At 44.6% G+C, this 18,266-nt stretch overlaps 1 pseudogene; it reads left to right on the top strand.

The window, feature by feature from the left end:
• Positions 1-18,266, top strand: part of LOC116418881 — a 46,214-nt pseudogene that overhangs the window by 27,416 nt on the left and 532 nt on the right.

The following is an 18,266-nucleotide window of genomic DNA, read 5'->3' on the forward strand; positions in this document are numbered from 1 at the left end:
TTTTTTTTCAATAGTTTTACATTCAGGAGGCCTAGTTACTTTTAAATTATACAACATTTCTCGCATAAATTTTTTATAACATTTTTTCACGACTTTCGCAGACAATTCTTCAACATGCCTCAACTTTCTGACTTACTACAAACATTTCTGTCTTTAAACAACCAGTTAATTTATTTCAGGACAAGAATTTACCATATAACACTCTTTTTACATAAATTCTGCCCTGCCTTTCCCCCCCCCTTTTTTTTTTTCAATGATGATAACCATTTTTTCCCAAAGCAAACTTCTTTTATGTCTGTGGACTAGACTGTCTAAGGCCACAAGATTAGAAGTTACTATAATACATGTTACGCTGTTAACTTTTAGCAAACTTTACTTTTGTTGAAAACCTTGTAAGTTTGGGATTTTAATTATCCTTTGTTATTAATAAGATCTTGTTTTGTCCAAATTAACTTAGAATTGGTATAGATGGCTTTTTTTTTCCCTTCAATTACCTGGGAGGAACCGTGGATCCTCCTGTCCTGAAGGGAGCTCCTCCTAGGTCTGGTCGGACCTTTGTATGGTAATTAAGATTTAGAACACCTGTTGGGAAACCTGCTGGGTTAAGGGACTTTTCAGTGGTTAATGTTAAGTCACCCTTTTTGTTTTGTTTTGTTTTGTTTTTTCCTCAGGATACTTCTGAACTGGTGAGGTGTGCTCACAATGAGGTTTCCTCTAAAAGCTTTTTTTAAAAAACTTTTCTCTGTTAGCAAAGCAGTTGCCGCTGCAGATTGAATGCATTTAGGCCATCTGCGGGTTAGGAGGTTAAGGATTTTTGATAGGAAGGCCTCAGTGCTTTCGGATACGCCCTTGTTTACACTGACCACAAAGTGGTATTGGAGTGTTACAGGGTTATGGAGAATACCTTCAATTATCAATTATAGGTTTTAAATTTACCTTGGCTTTTAAAGGAATAGGGTACACTTTTTTTTTTTTAACTACTTGTATATTTCTTTCTTGCTTTCTTTCTTTCTCTTTCTTTGATTTTCTGTCTCTTTTTCTCTTTGACTTTCCTTTTTCCTCTGTCTCTTTCTCTTTCTCTATCTCTGCCCCTCTTTCTCTCTCTCTCTTTCCTTGACTCCCTTGTTGTCTCTCTGTCTCTTCCTCTTTCTCTCTCTGCTGGTCTTTCCTTGCCTCTGCCAGCCACTTATGCTGCTATTCTCTCAACCACTGGGGAGGTGGGGGCTGTCTAAAACCAGCTGTAACCAAGTGTCTATGTACGGGAACTGGTCTAGGTGCCCTGGCTTACAGGTTACCTTGTGCCATACCTTTGAAACAAGGGACCTATCCGGGCTTCCTTCTGATGACCAACCCACCTCTAATGCTGGCCAGTCTATCTTACACGAAGTTTTAAGTTGTCCTGGTGTCACAGTACTCCACAGTCTCCCTTAAATCCTTTCTTGAAATTTTTCAACATAGTTCCTAGTGGGGTAGGCTCACCTTATGCCTGACCCATGCTTCTTCGAGACAAAACACCACGCTCACACCACACACACACCATAAAACAAAGAATGGGTAAAAGGGGCACACACACACTTTCACAGTTTATGCCAAACTAGAATCAAAACCAAAATCAGAGTATCAAGAAATCCAAGCCAGGTCAAAACCAAAACCAAAGTATCAAGCAACCCAAGTCAAGTGAAAAACAAAAACCAAAGTGCCGGTATAGGCATGTCATGGGTGATCAGGCCATGCTTCCACTCAAATGGAGTGGGCAAGTTCCAAAGACCAGTCTTACCAAGTTTCAGATGTCTGGACTCCAAGTGCCAGTTCCTTCCTGGTGTTCAGCCACTGTGTTGATCCTTCATAGGGGCCTGCCACGCGCTGCTCTGGCAAGGTGTTCCACCAGGGCAATTGCCTACCCTAGCACGCTCTCAGGATCCGCGTCACTCAATCCGGACTCCCCCGCAGGGATGCTCCACAAGGCAGGCCTCCCTTAAAGGCAGGCAGAGCATACAAAAACACTCTTATGGGGTAGTATAGTCCAAGGGCTCACAGGTGATCTTCCAGGAGCTGGCCAGGGGATGGGTCCTGAAGACCTTTGGCATGTGTAAGGTTTGGGAACCCCAGGCAGTTAACTTTTTTTGCAAAAACAGACTTTCTTATGATTTTAAACTTTGATTAGGATCATTCAGAGCATCAAAAATGTCAATTAAGTATGTCAAATTTTGAAGCCAATTACTATCTTTCAAAGAAATTGCAAAGTAGGTTGGATGTGGTGGCTCACACCTATAATCCCAGCACTGTGGGAGGCCAAGGTGGGAGGATCTCTTGAAGCTGGGAGTTTGAGACCATCCAGGATAACATAGGGAGCCCTCCTCTCTACAAAAAGTAAAAATTAATCTGGCATGGTGGTGTGCACCTATAGTGCCAGCTACTCCAGAGGCTGAAATGGGAGGATCACTTCAGCCTGGGAGGTCAGTAAGCCATGATCATACTACTATCACCCAGCCTAGGATGACAGCAAGACCCTGTCTCAAAACAAACAAAAAAACACGGCAAAGTGAGAGTGACTCACAATTTTTAAATTTTATTTTTATTGTTTTTTAAGCTCATAAGTCCTTTTTTAAATTATTATTTCTTAAACTCATACACTCTTGACAAAACTGTTCCTTTGGAGAATCAACCCATTTCTGTATGAAACAACAGATAATAATTTTATTGTCTTATTTCTTCATACAAGTTTGAAAACATACAGGGCTGAGAGGCTTGGATTTTAATTCACCATTTTTTATCATGTCATCTATTGTGGAATTCAGATCTTTTAGGAAACCTTTATGATAGCATGTCTGTGAATAAAAGAATGTGTGGTGAGGTTTGGGCTTCTGGTTAAATTTTTTTAAAAACGAATGTATTGCAACTGGGCACAGGGGCTCACGCCTGTAATATCAGCACTTTGGGAGGCCAAGGCGGGCAGATCATCTGAGGTCAGGAGTTTGAGACCAGCCTGGCCAACACGGTGAAACCCCATGTCATGCGCGTCCATGTGAAGAGAGACCACTAACAGGCTTTGTGAGAGCAACAAGGCTGTTTATTTCACCTGGGTGCAGGCGGGCTGAGTCCGATAAAAGAGTCAGCAAAGGGTAGGATTATCATTAGTTCTTACAGGTTTGGGATAGGTGGTGGAGTTAGGAGCAATTTTTTGGGGGCAGAGGGTGGATCTCATAAAGTACATTCTTAAGGACTGGGAGAATGTTACAAAGTACCTTCTTAAGGGGGCAGGGGAATATCACAAAGTACATTATCGCAAGGGCGGGGAGGGTGTATTGTCATAAGGTCAGTTGATCAGTTAGGGTGGGGCAGAAACAGCTCACAATGGTGAAATGTCATATTTTGTGGTTCTTCAGTTGCTTCAGGCCATCTGGATGTATAAGGGCAGGTCACAGGGGATATGATGGCTTAGTTTGGGCTCAGAGGCTTGACATCCTGTATCTACTAAAATACAAATTAGTCAGGGTGGTGGTGTGCACCTGCAATCCCAGCTACTCGGGAGGCTGAGGCAGGAGAACTGCTAGAGCCTGGGAGGTGGAGGTTGCAGTAAGCTGAGCTCACACCACTGCACTCCAGCCTGGGTGACAGAGTAAGACTCCATCTCAAAAAAAAAAAAAAAGAATGTATTACTTCAATCGCAGGATTTTTGGAATGATCTTGTGAAACCTTGATACCTTGTTGTAGCCACTGGCTGCAAACACAGACTCATCCAGTGCAGACACAGATCTTAGTCTATTCAAAACGCTCATTTAGGCCAGGTGCAGTGCCTCACACCTGCAATCCCAACACTTTGTGAGGCTGAGGAGGGAGGATTGCTTGAGGCCAGGAGTTTGAAACCAGCCTAGGCAACATAGCAAGACCCCATCTCTATTTTATAGACTTTTTCTTTTAATGCTAAAACAAAAAAGTACCAGATTCAAACAGAGACAATTTCCATCTTTCCACAATGTGACTTAACTTCTTCACTTGGAACCACTGATCTGACTTTTATCACTGTGGGTTAGATTTGTCTGTTCTAGGACTTTGAATCAATGGAATCATACAGTACCTACTCTTTTTTTGGCTTTTTTCTCTCAATACCATGTTTGAGAAATCCATTTTTGTTGTTGCTTAAAGCTAAAGTTTATTTTTTTATTGTTAAATAGTATTCCATTGTATGGATATACCACAATTTCTTTATTCATTCACCTGTTGAACATTTGGGCTGTTTCTAGTTTGGGGCAATAATGAATAAAACTACTACACACACGCTTGCACATGTCTTTTTGTGGGCATATGCACCTGTTGCTATTGAATGAATAGTTAGAACTAGAAACACTGGGTCAGAGTAGGTATATGTTAACTTTAGAAACCTTTTTTTTTTTTTTTTTTTTGAAGCAGGGTTTCATTCCCATTGCCCAGGCTGGAGTGCAGTGGTGCAATCACAGCTTACTGCAGCCCCAACTTTCCAGGCTGAAGTGATCTTCCTGCCCCAGCCTCCTGAGGAGCTGGGACTACAGGGACGCACCACCGCACCTGGCTAATTTTTGTATTTTTTGCTGGAGACAGGGTTTCACCATGTTGCCCAGGCTAGTCTCCAACTCCTAGGCTCAAGTGATCTGCCCACCTCAGCTTTCCAAAGTGCTGGGATTACAGGTGTGAGCCACCACAACTGGCCCATTTTTCCATTTTTAACAGCAAACAATACCTCATCCTGAAATTCCATCAAGAATCAAACTGTAGGCGGCTGGGTGCGGTGGCTCACACCTGTAATCCCAGCACTTTGAGGAGGCTGAGGTGGGCAGATCACTTGAGGTCAGAAGTTCGAGACCAGCCTGGCCAACATGGCCAAACCCTGACTCTACTAAAAATACAAAAATGAGCCGGGTATTGTGGTGCGTGCCTGTAATCCCAGCTACTTGAGAGGCTGAGGCAGGAGAATCGCTTGAACCTGGGAGATGGAGGCTGCAATGAGCTGAGATCATGCCACTGCACTCCACACTGGGTGACAGTGTGAGACTCCGTCTCAAACAAACAAACAAACAAACAAAACCAAACACATGCACACACAGAAAGAAAACAAGATAGGATTTGTCACATGGAAGACTGGCAAACTGGAAAAAGCTCTATAACATCCAGTGCATTTGAGTGGGAACAGGAACAGGTACTCTCACAGAATGTGGGAGGCTGTGTAGATCTACAACTCTTTGGAGGGAGTGTTGGTTAGGGATGATGCCCACTGGCATGTAACAGAAAGCCAGACTTCATCAAATAGGGATTTATTAACTTTCAAAAAAAGATACTAAGTCTAGAGACAGGCATCCCAGGCTAGTGCAGCCTCTCTGCGACATCACCAGGGTCTCAGGCCCCTCCACCATGCTTAGTACGAAGCTTTTACTCTCATATTTGCCTCATTGTGACCTCATCATTACAAGATGACTGCTTTACCCCCAGCCTCGGGTTCACATTCCAGGCAAAAAGAAGGAAGTGGCGAGGAGAAAAATGTGGTGCCTCTATCAGGAAATCAATGCTTTCTTAGACGCCTCCAGCTGACTTTTATTGACATCTGAGTGTGTGGAACTGCATCCACCCCTAGATGCAAAGAGAGCTGTAGAGTTTTTAGCTCAGCACATTGCCTATTGGAGTGAAATCAGATATTGGTTTACCTGATCTGGCCTCAGCTGACTATCTCTTGTCTTATGATTCTACTCTAACTTCTGTTCTTCAACCTCACTGACTTTCACAGGTACTGTTAGCATTTTACCCAAATCCTTTTAAGATCCCCTTTTCCTTCATGTTGTGTGTGCCCCCAACTTTGCTAAGCTTTTTCTCTTAACACTTAGTACTTAGTACCCAACACCTAGTACCTAGTACCTGTGGCTCTTTGGATAGGGCTCTACTGGAGCCCACTTTGCCCAGAGGAAGTGCCTGAGAATTTACTTGAAAAAGCTCCCTGGGATGACCCTAGCCAGGTGTTGATGCGAGGAGAATTTGAAAGTCTCAGCAACCTTGCCTTAGGTTGGAACAAACACTAAGGTGTAACTTACGTGCCAGCGCTTCCCTTCCTACCCCACTCTTACCTTACCCCACTCCGCCCCACCCCCGTAGGATCAGGTTGAAACTACCTTCCTCTGGATTTTGCATGAAATCACACGCTTGCTTGGTTTCCTCCTCTTCCCTGCCCTGCTTCCCCTACGCCCTTGCTGGTTATTCCCCGCTCTACCCCTAAGGGAGCACTAATCAATCACTCACACAGGAATCTTCTCAGAGTCTGCTTCCGGATCCCCTGACCTAAAACACCAGCCAACTTGCAGTTTCTAGAGCATGCTAAGCACGTTCCTATCACAGGGCCTTTGCACGCTGCAGGAATACCTCCCCCCAGACACATGCACGGTTCACATCTGCACTTTGTGTCTTTGCTCAAATGCTACCTCCTCAGTGAGTATTTTCTTTTTTCCCTTTTTTTTTTTTTTAGACGAATCTTGATCTGTTGCCCAGGCTGGAGTGCAGTGATGCTATCCCGGTTCACCGCAACCTCCACCTCCTGGGTTCATGCGATTCTCCTGCCTCAGCCTCCTGAGTAGCTGGGATTACAGGTGTGTGCCACCATGCCCAGCTTATTTTTGTATTTTTAGTAGAGAAGGGGTTTCACCATGTTGCCCAGGCTGGTCCCAAACTCTTGACCTCATGATTCACCCACCTCAGCCTCCCAAAGTGCTGGGATTATAGGCGTGAGCCACCACGCCCAGCCATCAGTAAGGAATTTCTTAACCACACTGCCTGAAATAGAACCACTCCATCAACTTCTATCCTTTACCCTGCTTAATTTCTCTATGCCATTTAGCATGGCCTAACAGTATTTAATATACAGTGTTTTGTTTATTGTCATTCTCTCCTACCATAATGTAAGCTCAGAGGCCAGGAACTTCATCTTGTTTTATTCTCCTCTGTATCCCCCTCACTGGGATTGACTAATGCCTTCCAGAAGAAAGGCCTTGACTGGGCATGGTGGCTCACACCTGTAATCCCAGCACTTTGGGAGGCCCAGGTGAGCGGATCACCTGAGGTCAGGAATTTGAGACCAGCCTGACCAACATAGAGAAACCCCGTCTCTACTAAAAATACAAAATTAGCCGGGCGTGGTGGCACATGCCTGTAATCCCAGCAACTCAGGAGGCTGAGGCAGGAGAATCCCTTGAACCCAGGAGGCGGAGGTTGCGGTGAGCTGAGATCATGCCACTGCACTCCAGCCTGGGCTCAAAACTCTATCAAAAAAAAGAAAAACGAAAAAAGAAAGGCCTCAGGTATATTTGCTGGCTGAACAAATGATTGAATATCTAAGGATCTATGCAAACTTAGGTAGTAGACAGTGGGTTTTAGCTTTGAAGAAGGAAAACAGCTTTGTAGATTCCAGCATTTATTGATACACCAAAGCTGAGTCAGGAGCCCCAGGGAGCTCATGGTCTCAAGGAGGACCCAGACCCCACTCCATAGTGGCCTGTGCACTAGGCTTTACAGACACAAAGGAAGAAACAATCACTTTTGCCTAGGAGAATCCAGGAAGGCTTCATGGAAGAGGCCATATTTGACATTAAAAAGGATCAGTTTCTCCGGAGGAGAAGGTGGGACTGCGGTCTTGTTAGGAATAGCTTGTAGGAAGGCATAAAGTCCATGACCTGTCTGGTGTGGACAGATTAAACAGTGCCTGAGGAGAGCCACAGGATACTGCAGGACAGAAAGCAGGAGAGTCACCAGAGGACAGCCAAGGACCTTGAATACTGAGGTTTGTCCAGAGGGCAGTGGAGAGCCAAGTGCGGGGCTTAAGCTGGGAGAGGGGCAAAGGCAAGTAGGGTCAGAGTTGGGTTTTAGCAAGTTACTCCTGGTGGTGACATGGCCGAGGCTGAGAGGGGAAAACCAGGAGCTGGGATGTCGGTTGGGGTCTCCCTTGATGTCACCCGTCCAATTTCAGCTCCAAGTGCAGAGCTGAGATGTTGGCACCAGAGGGCGCTCTGACCCAGAACACGGCCCTCCTGCCATTCCCGGACTGCTCCCGCTGGGCACTCACATGGCCCTCTCAGAGACAGTTCACACCTCCAGCCGGGGCACGACCTGTGGGCTCAGCACACAGGCCTTGGGAAATCTTGTACATTACGTCTTGTTATTTGACTTTGTCTTTCCATGTAATGGCTGAGACTGTGAGGTGCTGCTGGAGGTGCAGTGGGGAACAAATAGGCAAGATCCCTGCTGTCCTAGAGCATGTGGTCTAAGCCAGTGGTTCAAAGTGTGTTCCCCGGGTCAGGAGGCCTGGCGTCTCCTGTGAATGTGTAGAAGCACACATTCTCAGGACCCACTGCAGACCTGCTGAATCAGACACTCTGGGGCCCGTGGCCAGCAATCTCTGTTCTAACAAGCCCCTGTGGTGATTCTGATGATGTCAAGGGTGAGAGTTGCTGGTCTAAGAAAGCACTGCACACTATAGCAAGCGCCTTCAAAGGACTGATCCAGCAAGCTGTGGAAAGGCACTGACTCAAGGGAGCCAAGGGCCAAGCACAGAAGGCTTCCTGGAGTCAGTGTCTAGGAGTCAACCAGATAAAAAACGGAGAGAAAGTCATTCCAAAAAGACAGAACAGTCTGGGTGCAGTGGCTCACACCTGTAATCCCAGCACTTTGGAAGGCCAAGGTGGGAGGATCACTTGAACCCAGAAGTTTGAGACCAGAATGGGCAACATGGCAAGGCCCTGACTCTTAAAAAAAAATAAATAATTTTTTTTTTTTTTTTTTAATTAGCCTGGCATGGTGGCTGGCGTCTGTGGTCCCAGCTACTCTGGAGGCTCAGTTGGGAGGATTGCTTGAGCTCAGGAAGTTGAGGCTGCAGTGAATCATATTCTTGCCACTGCACTCCAACCTGGGCTAACTGAGTGAGATCCTGTCTCAATCAGTCAATCAATCAGTTCAAAAAGAGAGAACTGCACCAAGACCCAGAAGGAGAGCTTAGTCTCTTATTGAACTCCAGCTCGAAGGGGCCTGACACAGAGGGGCTCAGCCTTTGTCCCACAAAGTTCGCTCTTGTGACTTTAAGTATGGTCTCACGTTTTCTTGTTTTTAGATTTTTTATTTGTTGTTTTTAGTTGACCTTAAACACTCTCCTATCCAAGGGGTCTCATGTTTTAAAAAGATGTTGCTAGCCTGGGCAATCTAGTGAGACCCCGTCTCTATAAAAAACAAAAATTAAAAAAAAAAATTAGCTGGGCGTGGTGGCTTGCACCTGTACTCCAGATACTCAGAAGGCTGAGGTGGGAGGATTGCTTGAGCTCAGGAGGTCGAGGCTGCAGCCTGAGCAACAGAGCGAGACTCCATCCCTATTTGAAAAAAGACATCATCTTCCAAACAAGCTGCCTTAAATAATTAATCATTCATTTATTTCTTACTATTTATGAATCTATATATATATATATATATATATAGCTCCTATCAGAGTTTTTGATTAGCATGAGATGTTCAGACTCCCTCTTCTGCATTAATCATTATAGCAACTACCATTTGCGGAGGGCTGACTCTGGGCCAGCCTCCATGCCAAGTGCTTTACATGTACTAGCTCATTCAATCACCACTAGAAACCTCTGAGTGGGGTCTTATCACCCCCATTTTACTTAGGAGAAAACTGACACTCAAAAGAGGCTAAGTCACTTGCTTAAAGGCACATGACTGACTGTGGTCTAACCCTGGCCCGTCTTCTTGTAGAGTGGACTTGATTCAAACGCTTCCCTGTTCCTTGGGAGTGACGGAGTCCCAGCCCAATAGAAAGATACCTGGCCTGTCAGCACATACAGTTTTATCCTAAGTAAATGCTTGCGCATTCTCGTTATGCATTTAGAAGTCCTAATATAGTTCATGGTACCCATTCTATCTTGAGAGTTCCCTAGGGTTCTGGGACTCCAGGTCAGAATCACTAAGCTAGTCCAACCTTTTATCTCTCCTTTTGCCATACTCAATATACAGATAAGGATGCGGAAGCCCAAGGAGGGGCAGTGAAGTGGAGGCAGCCTTCCAAGAACTCCCTCAAAGGATCCCCTCATGTCATAAAACTAGGAAAGACCTTCCTCAGCCAGGTACAGTGGCTCATGCCTATAATTCCAGCATTTTGGGAGACCAAGACAAGAGGATTGCTTGAGCTCAGGAGTTCAAGACCAGCTTGAGCAACATAGTGAGACCTTGTTTCTACAAAAGATTTCTTCTTTTCTCTTCTTCTTTTAAAAAAAATTTCCAACACTTATTTTAAGTTCGGGGATACATGTGCAGCATGTGCAGATTTGTTACGTAGGTAAACGTGTGCCACAGTGGTTTGCTGCACAGATCATCCCATCACTCATGTATTAAGTCCAACATCCATTAGCTATTCTTCCCGATGCGCTCCCTTCTCCCACCTCCTACCCTCCAACAGGTCCTAGTGTGTGCTGTTGCCTCCCCCACCACGTGTCTATGTGTTAACATAATTCAGTTCCCACCTGTAAGTGAGAACATGCAGTATTTGGTTTGCTGTTTCTGCATTAGTTTGCTGAGGATAATGGCTTTGAATTCCATCCATGTCTGTGCAAAGGACATGATTTTATTATTTATTAATTAATTTTTTTGAGATGGAGTCTCACTTTTCGCCTAGGCTGGAGTGCAGTGGTACAATCTCAGCTCACTGCAACCTCTGCCTCCCAGGTTCAAGTGATTCTCCTGCCTCAGCCTCCTGAGTAGCTGGGATTACAGGAGACTGCCACTATACCCAGCTAATTTCCCATATTTTTGGTAGTGACAGGGTTTCACCATATTGGCTAGGCTGGTCTCGAACTCCTGACCTTGTGATTTGCCTGCCTTGGCCTCCCGAAGTGCTGGGAGTACAGGCATGAGCCACCATGCCCAGCTGATCTCATTCTTTTTTATGGCTGCATAGTATTCCATGGTTCTACAAAATTATTTCTTAAAAATTAGCTGGGTGTGGTGGCACACACCTGTAGTTCTAGTTACTTGGGAGGCTGAGGCAGCAGGATTGCTTGAACCCAGGAGGTAGAGGCTGCTATGAGCCATGATCACACCACTAAACTCCAGCCTAGGTGACAGAGCAAGACCCTGTCTCAAAAAAAAAAAAAAAAAAGAAAGAAAGAAAAGAGCTCCTTGGTCCTTGTGTCATTTTCCCCATCTCCTCCCTTTGTCCTCCCTCCTTACCTCACTCCCTGAATTCCTTCCTTCTCAAGCTTCTAGTGAGCCTCTGCTCTGTGCCAGGCCCCTGGTGCTGGGGACACAGGGTCAAACAAGTACATTCTTTCCATTTCTTGCGGGCTGTAGCATAGTGCCGCACATGCTATATTATTAAGTTATCTCCACCACAAACGCCATTTCCACCAGATGCCATCAGTGGCAACACGATCTACAGTCTCACCCACTGGCGTTGCAGGATAGAATACATCATACCCCCCGCCCCCAACCTCCCCCCCCCTCCATCCCTACTTACCTCTGCCCTCCTTCCTAAAAAGGGCAGACGCAATTTCCATTAGCCCTGTAGGGGGCACTGTCTGCCTCCTCCCTTTTTTAAAAGGGACCAGCTGGTAGACAGATTTTGTGTATCTGCCTTTTCTCCTTCATGCTTTCCTACCATTGGTGACTCATTGCTAATCAATTTTCTCTCTTCCTTGTGCCAGTTTTATAGCCAGGCTTTGCCATCTGCCTGGTGGGCGAGTTGTGTTAGTCTGTGTTTGTGTTAATAAATTAGTTCGAGTAACATTATCTGTGCTGGCTCCTAGGAATACAGACAACAGTTAGCCCTGGTGTCTGCCCTAGGGAAGCTCACAGTATGGTGTGGGAAGGGGAGGTTGCTATTCCCGCACTCTGCGAAAAGCCTGCTGTATAGGGTAGCTTCATTGCTAAGCATGGGCTTGCACTGCATTTAGGGCATATTTACTACGCCCCAAAGAGCCCTGGGCAACACAAGGGCCCCTTTGGCTCTCTTGGCTCTGAAAGGAAGCCAGGAGTCTTGGTGGGAAACCTCTAATAGCCAGAGGAGGGAAACGTGGCCCAGGAGAAAACCCTATTTGTTAGCAGTCTCGGAGTCATCTGTCCTTCCAGATCGACTTTTAGTAAGCATAACATCAGTTAAAATAATTTTTTTTTGGACACAAAGTCTTGCTGTACCGCCCAGGCTGGAGTGCAGTGGTGGGAGCTTGGTTCACTGCAACTTCCACCTCCCGGGTTCAAGGAATTCTGCCTCAGCCTCCTGTGTAGCTGGGATTACAGGCGTCCGCCACCATGCCCAGCTAATTTTTGTATTTTTAGTAGAGACAGGGTTTCACCATGTTGACCAGACTGGTCTCAAACTCCTGACCTCAAGTGATCCGCCTGCCTTGACCTTAAAATAATTTTGAATAAACATGATCTTTAACATTGTTACAAAAGTAGTAATGTGCTCAATGAAAAAAAATTAAGTGATAGAGAAATAAAAGGAATTTCAATCTTTACCTTCAATCTATCTCACGGTTAACACTTTAGTATGCTAATTTCCAGGTATACATAATACATATTATAATCATATAGATACATATGTATATGTGTTTTTATATACAAATATATGTGGAAAGAGCTAGAGAGATTATTTTCTTTCTTTTTCTTATTTTTTGAGACGGAGTTTTACTCTTGTCTCCCAGGCTGGAGCCCAATGGTGTGATCTCAGCTCACCGCAACCTCCGCCTTCCGGGTTCAAACCATTCTCATTCCTCAGCCTCCTGAGTAGCTGGGATTACAGGCATGTGCCACCATGCCCAGCTAATTTTTATATTTTTAGTAGAGATGGGGTTTTGCCATGTTGGCCAGGCTGGTCTTAGAACTCCTGACCTCAGGTGATCCACCTGCCTCGGCCTTCCAAAGTGCTGGGATTACAGGCATGAGCCATTGCACCTGGCCAATAGATCATTTTCAAAACATAAATAAAATATAATAAAATATTAGGCTGGGCGTGGTAGCTCACACCTGTAATCTCAGCACTTTGGGAGGCTGAGATGGGTGGATCACCTGAGGTCAGGAGTTTGAGACCAGCCTAGCCAACATAGTGAAACGCCGTCAAACCCTGTCTCTACTAAAAATACAAAAAATTAGCTGGGCATGGTAGTGGGCACCTGTAATCCCAGCTACTTGGGAGCCTGAGGCATGAGAATCACTTGAACCTGGGAGGTGGAGGTTGTAGTGAGCCGAGATCGTGCCACTGCACTCCACCCTGGGGATTAGAGCAAGACTTTGTCTCAAAAAATATATAAATGTGTGTAATATTAAGCATATAAAAATACCTGTTACAACATGTTATCTATATAATAATATATCTTATAGATATATAATATATCTGTTATTCAAATTGCTTTGTCTTCCAAACGGAGCGCAAAGACGTGCACATCTTTCCACGTTGGCAGGTGTAGATGGATCTCCCTCATTCTTTTTATCAGCTGTCTGGTATGGACGTACCATGAAGTACCCAATTCTCTGGTGATACACATGCGATTCCTGTCTTTCGTTATTATGAACAATGCTGCAAAGAACTCCTATATATTTATCTTTGCTCACTTTTGCCTTTATTTCAATAAAATAAATTCTCAAAAGTGGAATGGATTTGATCAAAGGGCACATAAATATAAAGTTCTGGTGAAATAGATGAATTTCTTCCCAAAAATAATGTTGAAATTTGCATTTGCCCCAGGACTGATGAGAGACCAACTGACACTATCCCCAGCACTGGGTGCCTTTTAATTTTTTCAGAGTCTGATACATACATGAAATGTATTATCCCATTGTTGTTTTCATTTGGATTTCTGTGGAGTCAAACATCTATTCCTGAGTTGATTAGCCATTTGAATGTCATCTTCTATAAAGTGTATCTTCCCATGTCATTTGTCCATTTTTCTTTTTTTTTTGAGACAGAGTCTCACTCTGTTGCCCAGGCTGGAGTGCAGTTGGTGTGATCTTGGCTTACCGCAACTTCCTTCTCCCACGGTCAAGCAATTCCTCTGCCTCAGCCTCCCAAGCAGCTGGAACTACAGGCACACACCACCATGCCTGGCTAATTTTTGTATTTTTGGTAGAGACAGGGTTTCACCATGTTGCCTATGTTGGTCTTAAACTACTGACCTCAATTGATCCACCCGCCTAGGCCTCTGTAAGTGTTAGGATTACAGGTGTGAGCCACCAAGCCTGGTCATATTTTTCTTACTCATGGTTTTCTTGCTTCCTTTGTACTTTTTAAATTTTTAAAAATAATTAATTAATTTATTATTATTATTATTATTATTATTATTTTTTTTTTTTTTTGAAGCAGAGTCTCACCCTGTTGCCCAGGCTGGAGTACAATGGCGTGATCTCGGCTCACTGCAACCTCCGCCTCCCAGGTCAAGTGATTCTCCTGCCTCACCCTTCCAATTAGCTGTGGTCACAGATGCATGCCACCATACCCGGCTAATTTTTTGTATCTTCAGTAGAGACAAGGTTTCACCATATTGGCCAGGCTGGTCTTGAACTCCTGACCTTGTGATCTGCCTGCCTTGGCCTCCCAAAGTGCTGAGATTACAGGCGTCAGCAACTGTTCCCGGCCTGTACTTTTGTTTTTTTTAAAGTTGATTTGTAGGAGGTCTTTGTATATCAGGTTATTAGCTCTTATCGGCCATATGGAAAGTAAATCAATACTTTTTATAGTTTAGTGTTTGTCATTTGCCTTGCATATGTTTTTTCCCCCTACATAAGTTTAAAAACATTTACGTAGTAAGATCTGTCCATCTCCTTTTTTTTTTTTTTTGAGATGGAGTTTCACTCTTGTTGCCCAGGCTGGAGTGTAATGGCGCGATCTCTGCTCACTGCAACTTCTGCCTCCCGGGTTCAAGGGATTCTCCTGCCTCAGCCTCCTGAGTAGCTGGGATTACAGGCATGTGCCACCACACCCAGTTAATTTTTGTATTTTTAGTAGAAACAGGGTTTCTCCTTGTTGGTCAGGCTGGTCTCAAACTCCTGAACTCAGGTGATCCACCCGCCTCAGCCTCCCAACGTGCTGGGATTACAGGCGTGAGCTACCACGCCCGGCCTGACCATCTTTTCCTTGAAAACTTCTGGGATTTGTGTCATATTTTAGAAAGATTTTCTCCACTCCATGATTAGGAAAACTTTCTCTGATATTTTCTTCTAGCAAGTTTATGGTTTTGTTTTTTACCTATGCATACTTGATCCGTCTGGAATTTATTTCAGTGCATGCAGTAAGTTAGAGATTCAGTTTGGCTTTTTTCCAGAAGGCTCATCAACATGTAGTTTCCCCCTACATATGTGAAATGCCACCCTTATCATACACCAGATTTTCTTGTGTGTTTAGGTCTATTTGTGAATTCAATTCCACTCTACTTCTTCGTCTTCAGTTTCTGAGCTAACACGCTTTAATTATTGTAACTTTTAAGATGCTCACACTCTTTTCCAAACCTTTCTTACTATAATAGCAACAAATCCCCTGAGAAGCTGCACACCCTTTCTTTGGCTCTGTTAATGTCTCTACAATGAGGTCAAACCGTCTCCTCAAGGTGACTGTAAATCTTTCTGCCCACTTTCCTTTGTTTATTCCACACTGAGCACCTGCTCTGTGTCTTGGCTATGTGGGATCCGCAGAGACAGAGGGAACAACACAGACGCAGACCCGGCTTTAAATGCTGACTTCAGTGATTAACCCTCAAGGCCACTGTAATTTCCATGATGACAAGTTCAGGGACACTTCACTGTTGCTCCCAGGGACTCTCCTGGAAACCATGCCCAGATCTCATTGCTTTCGGATGCCCTCCAGCCATGGCTCAGCCAAGGCCAGTGGTAACAGAGCCAAAAGAAGTTAAATTTTAAATAAACCTGACTTCCTCTCCAACATTGTTAGAGAAACCCTGATCCAGTTCATTCTGTTCCCATTAGATAAGAAAAAGCCAAAAAAGATGCAGTCATTGGGAACTGTGGTATGCTGTGAGCTTTTGGAAATAGACCTTTCTTTCTTTCTTTCTCTCTCTCTCTTTCTTTTTTTCTTTCTTTCTTTCTCTCTATCTCTCTTTCATCTTTCTTTCTTTCTTTCTCTCTCTCTCTCTCTTTCCTGTGTTTTTTTCTGGAAGGGAAGAAAATGGAAGAAAGACTCTGAGAAGGCTAACTTATCTGGAAATGGTCTTTGAAGCTCAGCAGTGAGAAGACAGCATGGTATAGGTCTAGTCCTGTGACCTTGAGCACGTCATTGAATGTCTCTGGGCCCCATTTCACAAACATTCAGGTGCAACAAATAGGCACTGTGCCAGAAGCTTTATTTACGTACCATCTTATTGGATCCTCAGAACATTCTTATGAGGTAGAATCATTACTCCCTGGTTTACGCACAAGAATACCAAGATTCAAAAGGGAAATAGACAGTATGCCTGACGCCACTTATTTGGAAGGAGCAGAGCCAGCACAGGGTGCTTCTCCGTGTTACTGGGCAGAGTAGTGGGGGTGGGGTGGGGCGGGGTTCCTCACCCCTGCCAGGAATCAGGACTCACGATGAAGCTACAGCCATTAAGACAGCATGGTATCCACACAGGGCCAGACACATTGACCCCTGAGAAAGAGTAGAGAGACCAGAATCAGATCCACATATATATGGTATGTATATGAGGCAGGGGCAGCACATCACAGTGAAGAAAGGGAGGATGGGCCAATAAACAGAGCTGGAAAAATTACTCCACAGCATAAACAAAGCACTAGTTGGTTAAGGACCTAAATTTCAAAAATAAAACTTTAAAACTCTTAGTAGAAAATATAAGTGGTGTGCCTATGGTCCCAGCTACTTGGGAGGCTGAGGTGGAAGGATCACCTGAGCCCAGGGAGGTCGAGGCTACAGTGAGCCACGATCGTACTACTGCACTCTGGTCTAGGGGACACAGCAAGTCCCTTAAAAAAACAAAGCAAAACAAAACTTCTACAATTCAGTAAGAAAGAAAAGTGGACGCAAAAGGTATAAGCAGGCGTTTTTGTTTGTTTTTTGTTTTGAGACAGAGTTTCACTCTTGTTGCCCAGGCTGGAGTGCAATGGCATGATCTCAGCTCACTGCAACCTCCGCCTCTGGGGTTCAAGTGATTCTCCTGCCTCAGCCTCCCGAGTAGCTGGGATTACAGGCACATGCCACCACGCCTGGCTAAGTTTTTGTATTTTTAGTAGAGACGGAGTTTCTTCATGTTGGTCAGGCTGATCTCGAGCTCCTGACCTCAGTGATCCGCCCCCCCTCAGCCTCCCAAAGTGCTGGGATTACAGGCGTGAGCCACCGCGCCCAGCCGAGCAGGCATTTAAGAGAAGAAGAAACACGTACAGCCAGTAAGTTTAAAGAGATGTCAAACGTTGTTAGTGATAGGAAAACGCAAACCGAGGCTCAGTGAAACACTATTTTACATCCCTTCAATTTGCAACAGTTTAAAGTTTGATAATATGGAGTGTTGGAAGGATGTAGAGCTCCAGAATCTCTTGCATGTTGCTGGTGGGAATTTAAATTGGTGATACCATGATGGAAAAGTCTGGCGTAGTCTTCTAAAACCAAACATTCTTATAGCTTATGACCCAGCAGTTTTACCCTAGCTACGCTGTCCATGCAGTAAAACTGGAAACCATCGGGGATCCATTGCATTTGCTCATAATTATTAATTCCCTCTTTACCTTGCTAGGTCTCTTTGTTGGAAAAAGACCTTTTCCTAGCAGAGCTGCAGCTGACTCTTGGCCTTACAGAATAAGAACTAGAAATAAATGTTTGGTACAATAAACCATTGAAGTGTTGGGGTTGTTTTTTTTCTATAGGAAAGGATGAAAACACACCCTACGCCAAATGCGATGGGAGAGTGATGAATAGACCTTGATACACTCATGTATGGTACACAATAGACAGCAATCAAGATGAATGAACTACAGAGACATGCCTCAGATATGAATTAATCTTGCCAATCTGATAGTAAGCGAGAAAATTATCTCAAAAGAGATATATATCATATATCTCAAAAGATTATATGCCGGGCACAGTGGCTCATGCCTGTAATCCCAGCACTTGGGAGGCTGAGGTGGGCGGATCACAAGGTCAGGAGTTGGAGACCAGCCTGGACAACACAGTGAAGCCCCATCTCTACTAAAAATACGAAAAATTAGCCGGGCACAGTAGTGTGCACCTGTAATCCCAGCTACTCGGGAGGCTGAGGCAGGAGAATTGCTCAAATCTG

This window comes from Piliocolobus tephrosceles, chromosome 1, assembly GCF_002776525.5.
Source record: "Piliocolobus tephrosceles isolate RC106 chromosome 1, ASM277652v3, whole genome shotgun sequence".
NCBI lineage: Eukaryota > Metazoa > Chordata > Mammalia > Primates > Cercopithecidae > Piliocolobus > Piliocolobus tephrosceles.